Source organism: Salmo salar, unplaced genomic scaffold, assembly GCF_965601325.2.
Source record: "Salmo salar unplaced genomic scaffold, fSalSal1 ptg000424l, whole genome shotgun sequence".
In the NCBI taxonomy this organism is placed as follows: domain Eukaryota; kingdom Metazoa; phylum Chordata; class Actinopteri; order Salmoniformes; family Salmonidae; genus Salmo; species Salmo salar.
In genome coordinates this window covers 1,036,437-1,059,835 of record NW_027675384.1, presented here as the reverse complement: position 1 = coordinate 1,059,835, position 23,399 = coordinate 1,036,437, and the positions used below count along the sequence as shown (strand labels likewise).

Below are 23,399 nucleotides of genomic sequence, written 5' to 3'. Positions count from 1 at the left end.
ACACACACACACACACACACACACACACACACACACACACACACACACACACACACACACACACACACAGAGACTGATAGATTATGGTAAAGGTCCTGAGGACAGGGTACTAACCTACCCAACCCTCTAACGGGGTACTAACCTACCCAACCCTCTAACGGGGTACTAACCTACCCAACCCTCTAACGGGGTACTAACCTACCCAACCCTCTAACGGGGTACTAACCTACCCAACCCTCTAACAGGGTACTAACCTACCCAACCCTCTAACAGGGTACTAACCTACCCAACCCTCTAACAGGGTACTAACCTACCCAACCCTCTAACGGGGTACTAACCTACCCAACCCTCTAACAGGGTACTAACCTACCCAACCATCTAACAGGGTACTAACCTACCCAACCCTCTAACGGGGTACTAACCTACCCAACCCTCTAACAGGGTACTAACCTACCCAACCCTCTAACAGGGTACTAACCTACCCAACCCTCTAACAGGGTACTAACCTATCCAACCCTCTAACAGGGTACTAACCTACCCAACCCTCTAACGGGGTACTAACCTACCCAACCCTCTAACGGGGTACTAACCTACCCAACCCTCTAACGGGGTACTAACCTACCCAACCCTCTAACAGGGTACTAACCTACCCAACCCTCTAACGGGGTACTAACCTACCCAACCCTCTAACGGGGTACTAACCTACCCAACCCTCTAACGGGGTACTAACCTACCCAACCCTCTAACGGGGTACTAACCTACCCAACCCTCTAACGGGGTACTAACCTACCCAACCCTCTAACGGGGTACTAACCTACCCAACCCTCTAACGGGGTACTAACCTACCCAACCCTCTAACGGGGTACTAACCTACCCAACCCTCTAACGGGGTACTAACCTACCCAACCCTCTAACGGGGTACTAACCTACCCAACCCTCTAACGGGGTACTAACCTACCCAACCCTCTAACGGGGTACTAACCTACCCAACCCTCTAACGGGGTACTAACCTACCCAACCCTCTAACGGGGTACTAACCTACCCAACCCTCTAACGGGGTACTAACCTACCCAACCCTCTAACGGGGTACTAACCTACCCAACCCTCTAACGGGGTACTAACCTACCCAACCCTCTAACGGGGTACTAACCTACCCAACCCTCTAACGGGGTACTAACCTACCCAACCCTCTAACGGGGTACTAACCTACCCAACCCTCTAACGGGGTACTAACCTACCCAACCCTCTAACGGGGTACTAACCTACCCAACCCTCTAACGGGGTACTAACCTACCCAACCCTCTAACGGGGTACTAACCTACCCAACCCTCTAACGGGGTACTAACCTACCCAACCCTCTAACGGGGTACTAACCTACCCAACCCTCTAACGGGGTACTAACCTACCCAACCCTCTAACGGGGTACTAACCTACCCAACCCTCTAACGGGGTACTAACCTACCCAACCCTCTAACGGGGTACTAACCTACCCAACCCTCTAACGGGGTACTAACCTACCCAACCCTCTAACGGGGTACTAACCTACCCAACCCTCTAACGGGGTACTAACCTACCCAACCCTCTAACGGGGTACTAACCTACCCAACCCTCTAACGGGGTACTAACCTACCCAACCCTCTAACGGGGTACTAACCTACCCAACCCTCTAACGGGGTACTAACCTACCCAACCCTCTAACGGGGTACTAACCTACCCAACCCTCTAACGGGGTACTAACCTACCCAACCCTCTAACGGGGTACTAACCTACCCAACCCTCTAACGGGGTACTAACCTACCCAACCCTCTAACGGGGTACTAACCTACCCAACCCTCTAACGGGGTACTAACCTACCCAACCCTCTAACGGGGTACTAACCTACCCAACCCTCTAACGGGGTACTAACCTACCCAACCCTCTAACGGGGTACTAACCTACCCAACCCTCTAACAGGGTACTAACCTACCCAACCCTCTAACAGGGTACTAACCTACCCAACCCTGCCTTTAGGGAACTGTGGTTGTGGGTAGTGTAGTCCTACCTCCTCCTGTATGTACTGCAGTAGGAGGGGGTTGTGGGTAGTGTAGTCCTACCTCCTCCTGTACATACTGCAGTAGGAGGGGGTTGTGGGTAGTGTAATCCTACCTCCTCCTGGATGTACTGCAGTAGGAGGGGGTTGTGGGTAGTGTAGTCCTACCTCCTCCTGTATGTACTGCAGTAGGAGGGGTTGTGGGTAGTGTAGTCCTACCTCCTCCTGTAGATACTGCAGTAGGAGGGGGTTGTGGGTAGTGTAGTCCTACCTCCTGTATGTACTGCAGTAGGAGGGGGTTGTGGGTAGTGTAGTCCTACCTCCTCCTGTACGTACTGCAGTAGGAGGGGGTTGTGGGTAGTGTAGTCCTACCTCCTCCTGTTTGTACTGCAGTAGGAGGGGGTTGTGGGTAGTGTAATCCTACCTCCTCCTGGATGTACTGCAGTAGGAGGGGGTTATGCAAATTAACTGAATCCCCCCCAAAAAAACATTTCCACTGCATTTCAGCCCTGCCACAAAAGGACCAGCATGTCAGTGATTCTCTCGTTAACAGGTGTGAGTGTTGACGAGGACAAGGCTGGAGATCACTCTGTCATGCTGATTGAGTTCGAATAACAGACTGGAAGCTTCGGGTGTACACCGTTAGTTTATACTGGATACACCTGGTGTACACCGTTAGTTTATACTGGATACACCTGGTGTACACCGTTAGTTTAGGCATCCTATCATTTGAAAATTAGTTGAAAGGCTAAGTGATTCTCCTCCTGAGAAGAAGCTGACAGCCTTCAAACAGAGCAAAAAAAGTGGTCCCAAACAATATGTCAAAATGAATTAAAAAAATTATACAGCTGTCTTTAATAAGATCAAACTGAACTAACTGCTATCTTGAAATGTTGAAAAAGTGTTTTTAAATAGCTCAGTCTATAAATATATAAATAAGTCTAAAAAATATCATACAAGGAGTTTTACCATGATTTCGTGTGCAAGGCCGGACAAACCAAGTCTCGGGCCCTGGGAATGAACATTTTAAAGGTCTGCCTCTTGGAGGGAAAAAAACTTGCTAATTTCCTGCATTCTACACATTTTGTCATGGGGCAGAGAAATGTTTCTTGTTGCAACTATAACGCTAATATCCTGCAGTTCTACACATGTTGTCATGGGGCAGAGAAATGTTTCTTGTTGCAACTATAACGCTAATATCCTGCAGTTCTACACATGTTGTCATGGGGCAGAGAAATGTTTCTTGTTGCAACTATAACGCTAATATCCTGCAGTTCTACACATGTTGTCATGAGGCAGAGAAATGTTTCTTGTTGCAACTATAACGCTAATATCCTGCAGTTCTACACATGTTGTCATGAGGCAGAGAAATGTTTCTTGTTGCAACTATAACGCTAATATCCTGCAGTTCTACACATGTTGTCATGGGGCAGAGAAATGTTTCTTGTTGCAACTATAACGCTAATATCCTGCAGTTCTACACATGTTGTCATGAGGCAGAGAAATGTTTCTTGTTGCAACTATAACGCTAATATCCTGCAGTTCTACACATGTTGTCATGGGGCAGAGAAATGTTTCTTGTTGCAACTATAACGCTAATATCCTGCAGTTCTACACATGTTGTCATGAGGCAGAGAGAAAACGACTGTGTAACGAAGACGCTGTAAGTTGAGAAGCAGGTGAAACGTTTAATAAAACAACAAACGAGACAACATAACAGTAGCGTCTTTGCATGTACACAGGATCAATACTGACTGGGGAAGGAACCTAAGGGAGGGCCAGATATAGGGGTGGTAATAAGTAAGGTAATGGAGTCCAGGTTTGCCTCATGACAACGTGCAGGTGCTCGTAATGATGGATCCCAGGACCGGCGGTTAGTATACCGGCGACGTCAAACACCGGAGGGGAGGAGCGAGAGCAGACGTGACAGACTGCCACCTCTCATTGAAGCCATGGAAGTTCACGGCCGACCGCACCACTGCAGGCATTGTTAGCAGAAAACAGGATCCCCCATAATAGTGAAATAAATAAATAGAAAGTCAATCATGGTACCAATAAATGCTTCTAATACACCAGATGTATGTCCTTGAACCGATTATGTTTAAATCTCATTTAAAAAGCATTTTTGAAACGGTCTGTTTGAGATACAAGTTTGAGGTGGCTTTTTTAAAGTATTTTTTCTCCAATTAATGCTTCGGCCACAAATATACGAGTATAGTCAAAATTATTTGGGTATGAGTTAACAGAACATTAACTTTTAGAAGTTTGATTTTCACTGGACAATTACTTTAAATTACAGTGCATTTATGTAAAAAAAATATAGTATTGAAGTATTGAGATGGAAAATGTATAATAGGTGGAGTACTGTGGATACCAATAGGCTCATGTTGCCCAAGGTTTAATAACAAACATTGTAGATTAATAATATTACATTGTATTGTATTACACCCTCTAAACTTCCACGGATCCCTGGGGCAAAATGTGTTTTTTCAGTTGTTGGATCCCCCCGCTCCCTTTTGCCCTCAGAACAACCTCAATGCGTTGGAGCATGGACTCTACAAGGTGTCGAAAGCATTCCACAGGGATGCTGGCCCATGTTGACTCAAATGCTTCCCACAGTTGTGTCAAGTTGGCTGGATGTCCTTTTGTCTTGCCCATTTACCTTCTGAATGGCACACATACACAGTACATGTCTCAATTGTCTCAAGGCTTAAAAAGCCTTCTTTAACCTGTCTCCTCTCTTTCATCTACACGGATGGAAGTGGATTTAACAGGTGACATCAATAAGGGATCATATCTTTTTCCTGAATCCCCTGTTTTCAATACAGGTATAACGACACTGAGCTTTTTTTCGAAAATGTTTTATGAGGTTGGAGAACACATTTGGGAGGGATCTTGAAACTTTGCCGCAAGTGGATCTTTTAGCAAGACAATAACCCCAAGCACACATCAAAATCCACAAAGAAATGGTTCATTGACCACAAAATAAACATTTTGAATGGCCGTCTCAGGATTTGATCCCCATTGAAAACCTGTGGTTTGAATTGAAGAGGGCAGTCCATAAACGCAGACGAAGGATATCAAGGATCTGGAAATATTCTGTATGGAGGAGTGGTCTAAGATCCATCCCAATGTGTTCTCCAATCATCATTAAAAAAAGTGTTTAAGGCTGTGTTGTTATCCTCGCAAGGGGAGGATGCTAGAGTATTAAAAACAGGGGTGCCAATCATTTTGATAATTTTGTATTACTTGTTTAACAAAATCTCTTGCTCTGAGCACTTGCATTAGTATAAAATAATATAATTTTCCCTTTTTTTGCATTCAAATACTGTAGAATTAGACATCTAGCAAGAAAAAGTCAATTGGAGGGAACACTGACAGATCAGCGCAACAAGACCATGGATTTTTACACTGGCTGCAGTGAGCAGAAAGCAAGAAAACTCAATAAAAAAATGTGAATGTGGAAATGCGTAAAATAACATTGTGAATCCGACTGAGTGAAAACAATTCACAATTCTCCTACATTTACAGTCCTAGTTATCATTGCCCAAAACAAAGGGAATCATTTCAAACATCTCACACATTTTTGCTTATTGTGTCCATTGACTAGAATTCATATATATTTGGGTTAAAAGACCAATTCAGTGGAAAAACAAAATGGGGTAAAAATAGCCCAGCCCAGTTAATATTGACTGCAGCTGCAGCTCCTCAGGCAGCAGCACTCCCACTTCATCTTACGTTAGGGACACAGATCAAGGGTTCTCCAGGGACTGACAGTATTCTTCAAGCTAATTACATCCAGTTTATTTGGGGTGTCAGGTAGCCTAGTGCCTAGTGGTTAGCGCATTGGGCCAGTAACCGAAAGGTTGTTGGATCGAATCCCTGAGCTGACAAGGTAAAAAATCTGTCATTCTGCCCTAAATAAGGCAGTTAACCCACTGTTCCCTGGTAGGCTGTCATTGTAAATAAGAATTTGTTCTTAACTGACTTGCCTAGTCAAAATAAAAGGTTAAATTGACAGCACCTTGTCTCTGCAAGCCAAGTAGGAAGGTTAGTTCACCTCACAAACCAGAGTCCATTTTTTTATTTTTATTAACATCGAGGATGAGTGCCATGGGAACTATCGGTATGGCCCAGCAGGACCAGCCTAAGTGACAGGCCTCACATGTTTAATATAATGCACACAAAATAATGGAGCCCTTAACCTTCACGGCACATTCAACGTTTTTTTTTTCTCTCCATGCAATCCTCGCACGCAGACGTATGTGTGTGTGCAACAGGCTGAATGAAGCTAATGAATCCAACATGGACAGAGAGGCTGCATTGTTTTGTTCATCATGAACCATGCCTATAGACCAATCACCATGACTAATTAGCTCAACTAAGAGCAGCAATTTACTCTACAGGCCATAATGGGAGGTGGAAGCTCAACTTGCAATATTTAATGCTCTTATATAATGACACATAACCAGTGGTGTAAAGTACTCAAGTAAAAATACTTTAAAGTACTACTTAAGTCATTTTCTGGGGGGTATCTGTACTTTACTATTTATATTTGACAACTTTTACTTTTACTTTGCTACCTTCCTAAAGAAAATAATGTACTTTTTACTCCATACATTTTCCCTGACGCCCAGAAGTACTTGTTATGTTTCGAATGCTTAGCAAGACAGGAAAAAGGTCAAATTCACACACTTATCAAGAGAACATCCCTGGTCATCCCTTCTAACTCTGGCAGACTCACTAATCACAAATGCGTTGTTTTTAAATGATGTTCGAGTGTTGGAGTGTGCCCCTGGCTATCTGTAAAAAAAAAAGGCAATAAAAAAATGGTGCTGTCTGGTTTGCTGGGAGTTAAAAAAAATGAACCCCAAAAGGTTCTTTGAGGAACCATGATAAGGGGTTCTTCAGAGAACTTATAGGGGTTCCCACAAAAGTTTCTTCAAATAACTTTTAGGGGTTCCCCCACAGTTCCAGTTTGAAGAACCCCTACAGGATACTCCAGAAACCTTTACTTTTTAGAGTGTATATTGATAAAAGTCACCTGGTCCGAGAGACATTTACATAGTTATACACAGCCCAATTTGAGTTTGTGTGTGTTCTCTGGTGTGATATAAGGCTGTGTGAATGAGTAAAACTCTTCCCACATTCATCACAGCTACACGATTTCTCTCCTGTGTGTGTTCTCTGGTGTGATATCAGGTTGCATTGCTGAGTAAAACTCTTCCCACATTGACCACAGCTATAAGGTTTCTCTCCTGTGTGTGTTCTCTGGTGTGATTTCAGGCTGTGTGAATGACTAAAACTCTTCCCACATTCATCACAGGTATAAGATTTCTCTCCTGTGTGTATTCTCTGGTGTGATATCAGGCTCTGTGACCAAGTAAAACTCTTCCCACATTGACCACAGCTATAAGGTTTCTCTCCTGTGTGTGTTCTCTGGTGTGATTTCAGGCTGTGTGAATGACTAAAACTCTTCCCACATTCATCACAGGTATAAGATTTCTCTCCTGTGTGTATTCTCTGGTGTGATATCAGGTTGCTTAGCTGAGTAAAACTCTTCCCACATTGATCATAGCTATAAGATTTCTCTCCTGTGTGTGTTCTCTGGTGTGAAGTCAGATGGCCAGATGTAGTAAAACTCTTCCCACATTCACCACAGCTATAAGGTTTCTCTCCTGTGTGTGTTCTCTGATGAATTTTAATGCCTGATGAGGTGAATCTCTTCCCACAGTCAGAGCAGCAGAGAGTTCTCTTCCCTGTGGATGTCTGCAGGTGTTTCTTGAGGTGTTCTAATGTAGAGAGACTCTTCTCTGCCTCTTCAGCATCATGATGTTGTTGAGGCTCCCCAGAGGATCCACGATAGTCCTGTCTCTCTCCTGTGTGAACAACAAAGTCAGACAGATGATTAAAGGCCCACAACAGCGTAAATCCACTGTAAAAGGTGATGCCAACAGCGTAGCCATGATGTTGTACAACAATTGTCGTCTGTAATGAATGTAATGATTATTTGACAATTGTCTTAACTTCTCTAGGGTAGGGGACAGTATTTTGACGTCCGGATGAAAGGCGTGCCCGTAGTAAAATGCCTGCTACTCAGGCTCAGAAGATAGGATATGCATATTATTAGTAGATTTGGATAGAAAACACTGAAGTTTCTAAAACGTTTTGAATGATGTCTGTGAGTATAACAGAACTCATATCGCAGGCAAAAAACCAGAGAAGAATCCAACCAGGAAGTGTGGAATTCTGAGATCTGTAGTTTTTCAACTCATTGCCTATCAAACATAGTGACTTAGGGTTCATTTTGCACTTCCTAAGGCTTTATGATATTTGTATTTGTCAAAAGGGCAGTTGAGCATCGTGTCACCAGAATAAGACCCTCGATATTTATTGGAAAGGAGCACCAAGCTCATCACCGTGCACTTTCAACACTGTGAAATTCATCATAATATACTTAATCTGTTGCCTAAGAAACTGCATGGTTTCCTGAGTAGTAGTGGGAGGGCCACACTCAATATCATCGCGTGACAAGTTTACTTCGATATGATGGAAATGACATAAATATTTGAGCATAAAGGCGTTTCCACCGCCATTTCTCGCATAATTAATTTTACAGACAAAAATATCCCACCATGTCGAACGAACAAATTAAAAACTGTTGATAAAAACGTGATTAATGTAGTTAATTACGACATTTCTGCGCTGAACTAGGTTGAATATTTGGTTAATGAAAACTACAACTCCCTTCAGCCCAGTGTCCCCAGTTCTTGACTTGATTTCTCTCGTGAATGATTTGATTTCTCTCTGGAGAAACGGCGCGTTGGGATCACAGAAATAACGAACTAAATGGAATTCAAGTCATTGAACCCACATCGGTCAATTAGTTGTTGAATAACCGGAGAAAAAAATACGAAATTTCGGTTAATCGCTCAGCACTTGCCCTCTCTCCAGTGCTTAATTTTAGCCGGATCCTACTGGAACAGGATCTGGCACCTCTCCGTCTTGGAACAGTTTCGTTTTGTCCGGATCCGGTACCTCTTCTGGCATGAAAAATAATTGTCACTTTTTGCAATGTAAAGATTCTAATAAACGTGATCAAAGTTCTTTGGAGTTGCCTCTTCTTTAATCCCCCCCCATCTCTCACTACAATGAGATTCACTTTCTATTATCTCTCTCTCCCGCTCTCTACTCCGATAGACATGAGCCTGCAACTCTCATCTCTCCAGCATTGCAATTCATAATGTCCTTATAGAGCCGCGCAAAGGGTTGAAATACATTTGACAAAGTTATGGTTACTGCTGTCTGTTGAGAAATAAATTAAATAGGCCTAGGCTATTGATGGATTCAATGTCGTTTTCATTGATCTCAGATTCTCAGTTTGTCCGTGTCTAAATTGCCTGTCATTTCGATCATTTTGTGCTTTCAAGACAACTTGGAACTCGAAAACAAATAAGCCGAATCATGATGTCAGTGATCGTCAGGTCGGAAAGTCGGAGCTCTAGAAGAGGCCAGAGTTCCCCATGTGGAATTTCAAATTGGATGACCATCCAAAACAAATTTTTCCAGTCTGAGCTCGTTATTTCCCCAATTTCGCAGTTGTCTTGAACGCACGGAAGTCTGAAGTCGTAGAATGCCCAGCTCCGAGTTCCCAGTTGTTTTGAACGCAGCATTAAAAAAGATCGTGCCAAAATCTCCAATCGTAAAATGACGTAGAATTGCATTAAATGCGTTTATAAAAAGGCCAAACATTTTCTGGACCCTAGGCCACAAACCTTTTTTCCCCATGTGGGCAACTTCTGTAAATGCCTCTACTTACTGCTCTATGCCACTACGCAAATGTGATGATATGCATGCAATGCAGGTCACCCCCCTCTCGTGCTCACTTGTTCCGGCAACTCCTGATTTACAAATTAGGCACTGTCTAGCTCTTTTTTTCTCCCTCAGTCAGTCTTTTTCCAGTAACTCCACAGTCAACAACTCCACAGTCAACAACGTCTAGCCTAGGGGTGTCAAATTCGATTCACAAGTGTCTGCGGGTTTTTGGTTTTTCCTTTCAATAAAGACCTAGACAACCAGGTGAGGGGAGTTCCTAACTAATTAGTGACCTTAATTAATCTATCAAGTACAAGGGTGGAGGGATAACCTGCAGACTCTTGGCCCTCTGTGGAATGAGTTTGACACGTGACTAACCCTTACCTAGCTCTCTCTCTCTCTCTCTCTGTGGCTTGTATTCTTTCCCCTGGCTTCCTTGTTTGGGCACTCTCTCCCTCCCCTACTCGCTCTCTCCTCTTCCCCCTTTCTCTCCTTTCTCTCCTTTCTCCCCCTCTCTACTCTGTTCCTCTCTCATTCTTCCACCCCTGGCAGTGCACTCTTAATCCCCCCGCCAGAGTCCATGCCCTTGTAGAGCAGAGAGCATACGCTGGCGACCGTCAGCCCAGCTCCAGTTGATGAGGTAGCAGCATATCGCTTAGGGGCCCTGGCATGGGTCACATCCTGCCACGGCCCTGCCGCAGCCTTCAGGGAGGCACCATCCTAGTCAACTCCCCCCTCCACTATCACTGCACTTCATGTGTAAGCACTGAGCATTCATGGCTGCTTCACCCAATCATAATAACTTATCACAATAAAATAACAACAGCTTGCAGTCAACGGTAGATCCACCTAGCCAGGTAAACACTTCTTTAATCACTAGATTGTAATACTGGGGTGGTGAACTATTAATGACTTACCACATAATTGTTAACAATATATAAATGAACGTCATATAAATGCACACACTCAATCTCATAGCAATATAACAAGGTCATTCTTCTTTCCGATTTGGATAATCTGGCAACGTCAAAGCATTCCCCCTCGCATGTCCATGTTTGTCTTGTCTTATAATGCATTTGTGTGGTATGGAGTCCACATACCTACAAATCCAGAAGGCTAAATTAAAATGGCGTGCTGACTGTTAATGGAGTGGGACAAACATATGACTTCACTGTCTGTTGTGGCTTCAAGCTCATGTAATGAATAATACAACAGTCTCCACCTGTATCAGTGCAGTCAATGGGCCTGACAGTTGCTATTTATATGTATATTTTCAGCACAGTGTCTTCCCTCCACGATCACACTCAGTCAACTTGTCCTTGAATTACACAGACAAGATAGCAAAACAATACCCAGAGAAAAGACAGTTTATTATCCTCTTTTAAAAGCTAATCAGCATGTAGTGACATAGCCTGATGCAAAATAGAAATTCCAGGAGAAAAACTCTCCATGTAACTAAATTATGCTCTGAATGAAAGTAAGCTCACCCATGCGGTTAATTTGACAAATTTTCTGAAATGACTTTTGTTTCTCATGAGGCGATGTAGCTAGCTAATGAGTTTGTCGGTCCACTCCAGCTGAATAATATGTATAGAGATCCTATTAAATAACTATTCTAGTATTCTAATTCATAATTCTATGGTCATATGACCCACAATGAGAGACAACTGGGGAATGCAGCTGATCGGTAGATTACTACGCTGACATCACAATGTCAGACCTGGGAAGCACTGCTCCCATTGCCTTCCCAGGCCCTCCGCCCATTTTCTCGGTCAGTCATAGCACCCCACCCACCCTTTTCCCCACCCCCTCCCACTTAATGACCCCATACCTCATTATGATCTGCAAAGTCCCTTGGTGTCCTCTCACCATATTTATTTTTAATTGAACCTTTATTTAACTAGGTAAGTCAGTTGAGAGCAAATTCTTATTTACAATGACGGCCTACCAAAAGGCAAAAGGCCTCCTGCAGAGACGTGGGCCTGGGATTAAAAATAAAAACTAAAAACAATATAAATATAGGACAAAACACACATCAAAACAAGAGAGACAACACAACATATGGTCCCCCACAGCACACCCTATCTCTTTAAAGGTACGGCACTCTGGTAAGAATGTACTGTATTTTCAACCACATGGCTGTCAGGTAGAGTCATAGCATCTGTACTGAGAGTGGTGTTATTGATATTTTTGCTACGAGTGCTTTACTATGTAGATTCTCCTCTTGTCATTTGTGAATTATTCCATCCTGTCTCAGAAGCACTCTGATGTAGCCAATGGTAATGTGCAGTTTGAACCATAACAACGTTTTAGTAAAGGGATGAGGGATGGCACTGGAGAAATGAAACCACTTTCAAAATTATAGACAGAGTTATGAATGCAAGGACTGACCTTCCACGGTATCAAAGTTATAGTTTTAACCATGTTTTGAGGCTATACAGTGTTTGTTTACATTCACATTGTTTCCAAACAATGGAGTTAAACAAGATTATATTTTGCATTCTGATGGGGTACAACAGTTAAACTAAGGTCATAAATAGATGTATTGAAAAGTTGTTGACAAGCAGCCAGCAGCCAGTCCTCCAGACTGCTGCCTGAGCACCTTTGTCTGCTCACACAAGCTGTGCTCTGCTTTGATACCAACACAGAAATATATAGAAAGTCACTGATTTAATATTTCATATTTGTAACGAACATCTAACAACAGATGTCTGTTTGTATGTGGTCTGACAGAGGTTTGAGGACAGTGAAGGTCAAATGCGTAAGCATCATAAATGATTGCACTCTGAAGCAACAAATCTATAAATTAAACTGTTGACAGGATTATATCTTTGCCCCTTGGTGGAGTCAATCAAACTAAAAGACGTCAAGAAAAGTCAAGAAAGTCCACAGCCCACTTGCCTGACTCCTGCTATTCAGAAGAGTACAATTTTTTATTAAGGGTCTGGAAAAATACACAACACTATTTACATAGATAGAGAGGCTTCTCAATGGGAGCAGCACTTGTGAATACAATTAATTCAACTGAAATACAATGAACTCTTATGACTCAGAGCAATGGATTTGAAATATTCTTTCAAAATAAAATATCAAAGAAATGAATGACGTCCAGAGTTACAAAATTCCTGTAGTTGTCATTCAAGACTATGTGATAACTTGTTGATCTCAGGAGGTTTTGAATGTTATATGATCACATATGACTCAGGCATTTGAGTCACCTGGTTCAAAGGGACAGTTCACCATCCTCTGATTGGCAATCAGTGTGTGGTGTAAACCTTTGTTGATTCCGTATTGAATAGCAGTGATTGAATCAACGTGAATAGCTTGAAACATTCATGACCTTTGTATAGACAGACATAGCTATCCTGATTTGTGCTGCAGCGAAAATAGAGAGGATGCATAGTACAGTAATGCATAGTACAGCAACGTGAAAGTGCAACCATACAGCTGAAGAGTAAAGGCTGGTAACAGTGCACCAACTCGTCTCTTTCTCCTGCTTTAAAAACCTTTTACTGCAGAGGACTACATCAGTGTCACACAGAGTGTTTCTTGGTAGTCAAACAAATCTACTTTGAAACAAAAGTACTCCACTCGTAGGAGTGGTTTGTTCATAACCATCCTCCTTTTTGAGGCCACTAGGTCATTTGACTGCAGGAAAGGGCTACAGCTGGAATCCTTAATTGGTGAAACTGCCACATCCGTTTGGGATTACAACAACAAAGAAGTTACTGCAAACAACCAACACTGTTTTTCCCTCTGACATTATTGCATGCGTGATAGAACAGCACAATATGTACTGCAATTTTCTGACGTCGCTGCCGGAGTCTCCTCTCCTCTGTTTCAACAACAAAACAAAAACAATAACAAAGAAGACACACACACACACACACACACACACACACACACACACACACAAACTGATACACACACACACACACACACACACACACACACACACACACACACACACACACACACACACACACACACACACACACACACACACAGATTTGGTCCTCAGATACTCAAGAAGTTCTAAAGCTGCACCAATGAGAGCATCTTGACTGGCTGCTTCGCCGTCTGGTATGGCAACTGCACCGCCCTTGACCACAAGGCTCTACAGAGGGTGGTGCGGACAGCCTAGTACTTCTCTGGGGCCGAACTCCATGCCATCCTGGACGTTTATACCAGGCGGTGTCTAAGGAAGGCCCAGGAAATTGCCAAAGACTTCAGCCACCTAAGCACATGGACTGTTCTCTGTGCTACCGGAGCAACGGGTCTCAGACCAACAGGCTCCAAGATAGCTTCTATCTTGAAAGCAATTCGACTGCTGAATAGCTTCTCAGACTATCTGTACTGACTCTACCTGCACTGGCTATATACACATACACGTCTCTATCCACACACACAACACACACACATAACACACTCACGCATACTGATGTCACATACACACACGCCACCACAGACTCACACCCAGCATATGCACTGCTGCTACTTTTCACTCTTATTATTATATTTATATATATACTGCTCAAAAAAATAAAGGGAACACTTAAACAACACATCCTAGATCTGAATGAAAGAAATAATCTTATTAAATACTTTTTTCTTTACATAGTTGAATGTGCTGACAACAAAATCACACAAAAATAATCAATGGAAATCCAATTTATCAACCCATGGAGGTCTGGATTTGGAGTCACACTCAAAATTAAAGTGGAAAACCACACTACAGGCTGATCCAACTTTGATGTAATGTCCTTAAAACAAGTCAAAATGAGGCTCAGTAGTGTGTGTGGCCTCCACGTGCCTGTATGACCTCCCTACAATGCCTGGGCATGCTCCTGATGAGGTGGCGGATGGTCTCCTGAGGGATCTCCTCCCAGACCTGGACTAATGCATCCGCCAACTCCTGGACAGTCTGTGGTGCAACATGGTGTTGGTGGATGGAGTGAGACATGATGTCCCAGATGTGCTCAATTGGATTCAGGTCTGGGGAACGGGCGGGCCTATCCATAGCATCAATGCCTTCCTCTTGCAGGAACTGCTGACACACTCCAGCCACATGAGGTCTAGCATTGTCTTGCATTAGGAGGAACCCATGGCCAACCGCACCAGCATATGGTCTCACAAGGGGTCTGAGGATCTCATCTCGGTACCTAATGGCAGTCAGGCTACCTCTGGCGAGCACATGGAGGGCTGTGCGGCCCCCCAAAGAAATGCCACCCCACACCTTGACTGACCCACCGCCAAACCGGTCATGCTGGAGGATGTTGCAGGCAGCAGAACGTTCTCCACGGCGTCTCCAGACTCTGTCACGTCTGTCACATTTGCTCAGTGTGAACCTGGTTTCATCTGTGAAGAGCACAGGGCGCCAGTGGCGAATTTGCCAATCTTGGTGTTCTCTGGCAAATGCCAAACGTCCTGCACGGTGTTGGGCTGTAAGCACAACCCCCACCTGTGGACGTCGGGCCCTCATACCACCCTCATGGAGTCTGTTTCTGACCGTTTGAGCAGACACGTGCACATTTGTGGCCTGCTGGAGGTCATTTTGCAGGTCTCTGGCAGTGCTCCTCCTTGCACAAAGGCGGAGGTAGCAGTCCTGCTGCTGGGTTGTTGCCCTCCTACGGCCTCCTCCACGTCTCCTGATGTACTGGCCTGTCTCCTGGTAGCGCCTCCATGCTCTGGACACTACGCTGACAGACACAGCAAACCTTCTTGCCACAGCTCGCATTGATGTGCCATCCTGGATGAGCTGCACTACCTGAGCCACTTGTGTGGGTTGTAGACTCCGTCTCATGCTACCACTGGAGTGAAAGCACCGCCAGCATTCAAAAGTGACCAAAACATCAGCCAGGAAGCATAGGAACTGAGAAGTGGTCTGTGGTCACCACCTGCAGAACCACTCCTTTATTGGGGGTGTCTTGCTAATTGCCTATAATTTCCACCTGTTGTCTATTCCATTTGCACAACAGCATGTGAAATTTGTCAATCAGTGTTGCTTCCTAAGTGGACAGTTTGATTTCACAGAAGTGTGATTGACTTGGAGTTACATTGTGTTGTTTAAGTGTTCCCTTTATTTTTTGAGCAGTGTATATATCAGTATATTATGTACACCAGTTATTGAAGGGAAATATAATTATAATTAACCACATATACAATCACTCACCTGAGCATCATCAACCCACCCACCATCCCCTCCTGGGACCACCCCACCCCACCCCACCCTCCATCCCCTCCTGGGACCACCATCCATCCCCTCGTGGGACCACCCCACTCCATCCCCTCCTGGGACCACCCCAACCCACCCAACCTGATCGCTATGAAATAAAATACAAAATCAGTAAAAAATCAGTAAGGCCACATTTGCACTAAAATTATAATGAACTTTAATCAGTTGGGTAAAAAACACACTTGTATAGTTTCAGCTGCAGATAACCAGCTGTCAATTGTTTTATAAATGATATCTATAAAAGTGCTGATCCAATGAGGTGTGGTGGTAGACATCTTAGGTCCAACATCTGTTTAGCTGCTGTCAAACCTGACAACATTAAACCTATTTTCTGTAATGATAGTGGTGAATTATCATTAAGTGATAACAGTTTGGGGGAACAAGGTATGATGATATCCACTACAGCAGATAAGACAGAGGGTACCTCTTTCCAAAACATGTCCCCTGGTCACTCCCGGTACATCTGATTAAAGGAGGCCAAGGCACCTTGATTACATAGATCACACAGAGGAGAGGTTCTGATTTTCATTACATGATGTTTTCTAGGTGTGAAGGTGAACCCTGTGTATGAGATTACAATGTATCAGCTGGTGATTAGGATTGTTAGATGAATCCTCTAAGTTCCTCATGAACTCAACTGGTGAGCCTCTTTAGCAGCTAGTTCCATGGACACACTGATTTCAATGTCCTTCACCAAGGTCAGATGACTTCCAGTCAACATATTATCTGAACACTTAAATGTGTGACTGCAGAATCCCATCATGTCCCAAACTAAGAAATATGGAGTCAGATAAATAAGAGACGGACATCTTCACCTTTCCTGACAAGCTCTGCTTCGTTATAGAACAACCATGAATACACATTAGGAGGAAAGGTGGTTGTCTGGAAAGAGTAGGAGAGGTTTTGTTTTAGCCTCAACACTGATACATTTCACTTCTGCTTTTAGTGTCAACTTGAATTAGAGTGTGGCTGTGGAAGACTGGTCCCTTGATGATGTCTGCAAGTGGCTGAGTACCAATGATCTCCATGATTCCATCCCATCATTCCAAGGTTCACAATCTGTCTGCAGAATGCCAACTCTATTCAACTGTCCACTTTGCAACGAGCCTCCTTTCTCTGTGTCCAGACTACTCACACATATTGTCCTCTATCACCAGCACGAACCACATGTTGTAATGACCTGTGGAGTTAATGGGTGTGGGGAAAACAAATAGATGTTTCAGCATCTATCGGTCACACATCTACCAAAACCACAGAGAAATTTTAAGATACAACTTAGATGAGAATTGCCCTCATGATGAATTTGAGACTGGGACTGATCCCATTGAAGATGACATGAGCGATGTATAGAGTCTGCCAGAGGCTGAATATGTTCAAGCCACAGAGATCAACACTGAGCAGCTAATTGAAGGTCTCTAAAACAATATCTGTCTTTTTATTTAGTAAATCAGGAAAGAACACTGCATCCCAGCTACGGTACAGAATAACATTGTTGAGGACCTCAGAACCATTTTGGATGCATTTATGACCCACTACAGTGATCCCCTCAGGTTTCATCTGACAAATAAATATGGTTGAACATGACGATCTCAGGGACTTGCTTAACAACTCTGCAGTATTTGAGGAATGCATTAGATGCATAAGCTCTGAGTGGATGCTGGAGCATTACTGTGTGAAAGAATTGGACATGGTCAGGACAATTGAAGTACCACTGAGCAACAAAGAAGGTTATAAAACAAGGTCATTTCAATACAGCTACATTTCCCCCAGGCTATATGAATATAAAGAGATGAGACAAAACAACCATAATGAATCAGATTACATGGAGAGGGGGACCTGATCCTAGATCATAATGAATCAGATTACATGGAGAGGAGGACCTGATCCTAGATCATAATGAATCAGATTACATGGAGTGGGGGGGACCTGATCCTAGATCATAATGAATCAGATTACAGGGAGAGGAGGGACCTGATCGTAGATCAAAATGAATCAGATTACATGGAGAGGAGGACCTGATCCTAGATCATAATGAATCAGATTACATGGAGAGGGGGACCTGATCCTAGATCATAATGAATCAGATTACAGGGAGAGGAGGGACCTGATCGTAGATCAAAATGAATCAGATTACATGGAGAGGAGGGGACCTGATCCTAGATCATAATGAATCAGATTACATGGAGAGGGGGACCTGATCCTATATCATAATGAATCAGATTACATGGAGAGGGGGGACCTGATCCTAGATCACAATGAATCAGATTACACGGAGAGGGGGGACCTGATCCTATATCATAATGAATCAGATTACATGGAGAGGGGGGGACCTGATCCTAGATCACAATGAATCAGATTACATGGAGAGGAGGGACCTGATCCTAGATTATAATGAATCAGATTACATGGAGAGGGGGGACCTGATCCTAGATCATAATGAATCAGATTACAGGGAGAGGAGGGACCTGATCGTAGATCAAAATGAATCAGATTATATGGAGAGGGGGGACCTGATCCTATATCATAATGAATCAGATTACATGGAGAGGGGGGGACCTGATCCTAGATCACAATGAATCAGATTACATGGAGAGGGGGGACCTGATCCTATATCATAATGAATCAGATTACATGGAGAGGGGGGGACCTGATCCTAGATCACAATGAATCAGATTACATGGAGAGGGGGACCTGATCCTAGATCATAATGAATCAGATTACATGGAGAGGGGGGACCTGATCCTATATCATAATGAATCAGATTACAAGGAGAGGGGGGGCCTGATCCTATATCATAATGAATCAGATTAAATGGAGAGGAGGACCTGATCCTAGATCATAATGAATCAGATTACATGGAGAGGAGGGGGGGACCTGATCCTAGATCATAATGAATCAGATTACATGGAGAGGGGGGACCTCATCCTGGTTCAGCACTCCTCCTTTGAGACACTGCCTTTATGAATAAGGAATGCTGTTGTAAAGTCTAGTTACAGCAGGTGTTTACTGCCATCTAGTGGAAGATACCAATAAAACACTTTATTATCAGGATGGGGAGACGGCTGAGTGCAGGATCCATGGTGAGATGACAAAAGAGGAAAACACACTATATGGAGAGAAGTACAAATAAAGTATTTCTGAACAATAAAGGACAGAGTAAGATAATGAATACCTGGAATTACATATTATTACTAGTTAGTAGATCTCTTCTGTCATCATTATTTAACCATACACCAGTGACGTGCGAATTGACGTGTTTCCTCATATGAAAGTGAAAGTAACTGTGGTTACAAAATGTAGCGCACATTTCTCTGCAACATTAGAAGCAGGATAAATGTGTTGATTTGAAGGACAGACGGGCAGACTCTGGTAAGTCTTGGCTACATATAACTATTATAAAGTTAGGTCGTAGTCAGACATTCAATTGACAGAGTAACCTTGAGATATGATTCTTTATCATGCTGACCAACCTGGGCCCGGTTTCTGCGATAGAATTTAGACTTAACGCTGGAAACGCATAAGAAGTGGTAAATGATAATTAACAAAATACAGTGTTGAGTAAACGCTATTTTACAAATAAAAAGGTGTGTAAGTGCGTTTACGTGGGTTTATCCTCCACCACATCCCCGTTGATGTGGTGTGCAGCGTAGAGTGTATAGTCATTTAGTCTCTATAGACCAGGTGGCCAGTTGGTGAGAAACTGTTCAGATGGGGTGGTTTAGACCACTGCACCACCCAGGAGGTGACTGAAAGTAAATATGTGATTTTGTACAGGATCCATTTTGAGATGACAGAGCAGAAAACACTATATGGACAATACTGACAAATAAAGTAAGTATTTATGAACAATAATTCATTCTAAATGACAGAGTATGTGAATGAATACTAGGAATGAGATATTACTAGTTAGTAGAACTGCTACTTGAGCTGAGTTGCTGACAGACAGCAGTTTTCAAAGTGGAAACTAATCAGTAGGTCTACATGTTATCAGTAAAACGTCTGGTAAAGATGGTGGAGGAGCTTTTACATTATATGGTTTTATGTTTATCTCAGGGTTTCTCATCCTTTGGTTCTTATCCAGCACGTACACACCTTACAGGGGAAAAACACAACTAAACCTGATTTCGAGTAAATTATAAGTTTAGCTAAAATAATGTAAGAGAGATGTCTTGAAGAAGGACTATAACATTTTTTAAGCAAGATTCAGAACAATGTCACGTTACTGCTGTCTCATGTAACTGACTGTTAGCCCCACCCTCTGGTTACTGTTGTTATGTGAAGGGTGACTCCTTGACTACAGTTGAAACTGACTGTTAGCCCCACCCTCTGGTTACTGTTGTTATATGAAGGGTGACACCTTGACTACAGTTGAAACTGACTGTTAGCTCCACCCTCTGGTTACTGTTGTTATATGAAGGGTGACTCCTTGACTACAGTTGAAACTGACTGTTAGCTCCACCCTCTGGTTACTGTTGTTATATGAAGGGTGACACCTTGACTACAGTTGAAACTGACTGTTAGCTCCACCCTCTGGTTACTGTTGTTATGTGAAGGGTGACTCCTTGACTACAGTTGAAACTGACTGTTAGCTCCACCCTCTGGTTACTGTTGTTATATGAAGGGTGACACCTTGACTACAGTTGAAACTGACTGTTAGCTCCACCCTCTGGTTACTGTTGTTATGTGAAGGGTGACACCTTGACTACAGTTGAAACTGACTGTTAGCTCCACCCTCTGGTTACTGTTGTTATATGAAGGGTGACTCCTTGACTACAGTTGAAACTGAATATAAGAAAGTATCTGTACAGGGTCATTTTGAGATGACAGAGCAGCTCATAGTTTAACCTCTAAACTGCAACTCAGTTTCCAAGTAAAGTGAGTATTTCAGGTTAATAATGTAGAATAAAGTAGAGGGAACATTTGGAATCCACTAAACTAGTGTAGGAGTTCTGCTGAGTCATTCCTACCATGTGGTGCCTTTTCTGTCCCCGGGAAATATCAGTTCTTATTTAGTGTAAAATGTGGATTCAAAAAGGCTTTAAATATCAGGTGTCCTTTACCTTATAAACACCAAAATATGGATCCTGAAAGGGAATGTTATGCATTTTAACACTTTTTGTCAGAAGATGTAGGCGTTTTTGTCCCCAGGTGTTATTTATCAACTTCTACAATAAATATAAGCCATAAAATAACAAAATGTTAAACTGTTTCTTCATTATTTTATAGTCCTAGTTGAAGTCTCTTTCATCAATGACTTTTTTCATGATTATTGTATTTATCTATCCATAGGGGAAGCCTGGGCAACTGAAATGTCTGAGCTTTTTCAACAGTGTAACTATGAACATCTGTACCAAAACCAAATGAAGGGAGACATAGATATGATTAAAAAACAACTGTTGATGCGACATGAAAAAAAGATGGGTGGAGGAGATGAATCATCAACCCAAATTGAGAACCTTTTGTTTGATTCAGGGTGAATTGGTGTGTGAGAGATATATTATGTATAACCTACCTAAAAGCAAGAGATCTCTATGTGCACAGGGAAGATCAGGGATATTGTCTCTGTGTATTGAAACAGGTCAGATCAGGGATATTGTCTCTGTGTATTGAAACAGGTCAGATCAGGGATATTGTCTCTGAGTATTGAAACAGGTCAGATCAGGGATATTGTCTCTGAGTATTGAAACAGGTTATTTCAGGGATATTGTCTCTGTGTATTGAAACAGGTACGATCAGGGATATTGTCTCTGCCTATTGAAACAGGTCAGATCAGGGATATTGTCTCTGTGTATTGAAACAGGTCAGATCAGGGATATTGCCTCTGAGTATTGAAACAGGTAAGATCAGGGATATTTTCTCTGAGTATTGAAACAGGTCAGTATTGTGGTGAAATGGAGGAAAGACTATGTAACTATTGTGACCTTAAAGAAATAGAGAATTAAACTGATTTAATCCTCTATTTCCTGTTCTACCATGATATACGCTTGCTCTTATTCCAGAAAGACCACCAGATATACCCTGGCAGTATGTGATGAGTGATGAGGAGAAATTGAAATGTTTTTTTGTCCATTGTGTATTTCCGTTTGTGGAATATTTAGATAAATCCTGGAATATAAGAAAAATGTTTACCTATAATTAAATTGTAAAAATATTTAGCTTCTGCGTGGTAAATGGTACATGTGTATATAGATTGTGTATAGACTTGTCTCCCATATGAGTCTTCTATGTGGTAAATGGTATGTGTATATAGATTGTGTATAGACTTGTCTCCCATATGAGTCTTCTATGTGGTAAATGGTATGTGTATATAGATTGTGTATAGACTTGTCTCCCATATGAGTCTTCTATGTGGTAAATGGTACATGTGTATATATAGATTGTGTATGGACTTGTCTCCCATATGAATCTTCTATGTGGTAAATGGTATGTGTATATATAGATTGTGTATAGACTTGTCTCCCATATGAATCTTCTCTTTGTGTCAGACTGTATTTCTGTATTTATTTATCTGTATATGTTATGTATGTATATATATACAGTATGTATATATGTATGTATGTGTATATATACAGTGTGTATGTATATATGTATATTATTGTTCTGCTCTAGGGATATAATTATTGTTTGCATCACCTTATTTACTATTATGTATTGATTTTTACCTTACGTTGTTTTCATTCTTCATGCGATGCCCAATGCAGAGAGCACTGAAGAGGAATTATCATTTAATTACCACAGTCAATTATTGTAATGTTTGTTTATGTGGCAATTAACCCCATAAGGGATGGGTTGCCAGTTGGCGATTTGACATGGAAATAAAATGTCATTCATTCATTCATTTGTTCATTCATTTGTTCATTCATATTATTTAATTTAAGTTTTTCTGTGTGTCCCTAATATCACTTTCCACCCTGTTAGTTTGCTGTAATTCCTAGAGCAACACATAGAACACCAGCTTGTTTGTACAAGTCACAGTTTACAATAGAGTGGTATCATAATAGTTTGTTGGCCAAACCGGGATGTCTCATAGTCTGACAAACACCACTCTAGCTCTGACAACTAGATCATAATGAATCAGATTACATGGAGAGGGGGGACCTGATCCTAGATCATAATGAATCAGATTACATGGAGAGGAGGGACCTGATCCTAGATCATAATGAATCAGATTACATGGAGAGTGGGGACCTGATCCTAGATCATAATTAATCAGATTACATGGAGAGGGGGGCCCGATCCTAGATCATAATGAATCAGATTACATGGAGAGGAGGGGACCTGATCCTAGATCATAATGAATCAGATTACATGGAGAAGGGG

The 23,399-nt window shown here is 42.4% G+C and overlaps 1 long non-coding RNA gene across 1 annotated transcript; it reads left to right on the top strand.

The window, feature by feature from the left end:
• Window positions 1–19,469: 19,469 nt before the first annotated feature.
• LOC123732965 (uncharacterized) lies at window positions 19,470–22,917 on the top strand. The gene is made up of 2 exons (XR_014391401.1): window positions 19,470–19,910; window positions 21,369–22,917. It is a non-coding gene; the product is annotated as an uncharacterized LOC123732965 (long non-coding RNA).
• Window positions 22,918–23,399: the final 482 nt, after the last annotated feature.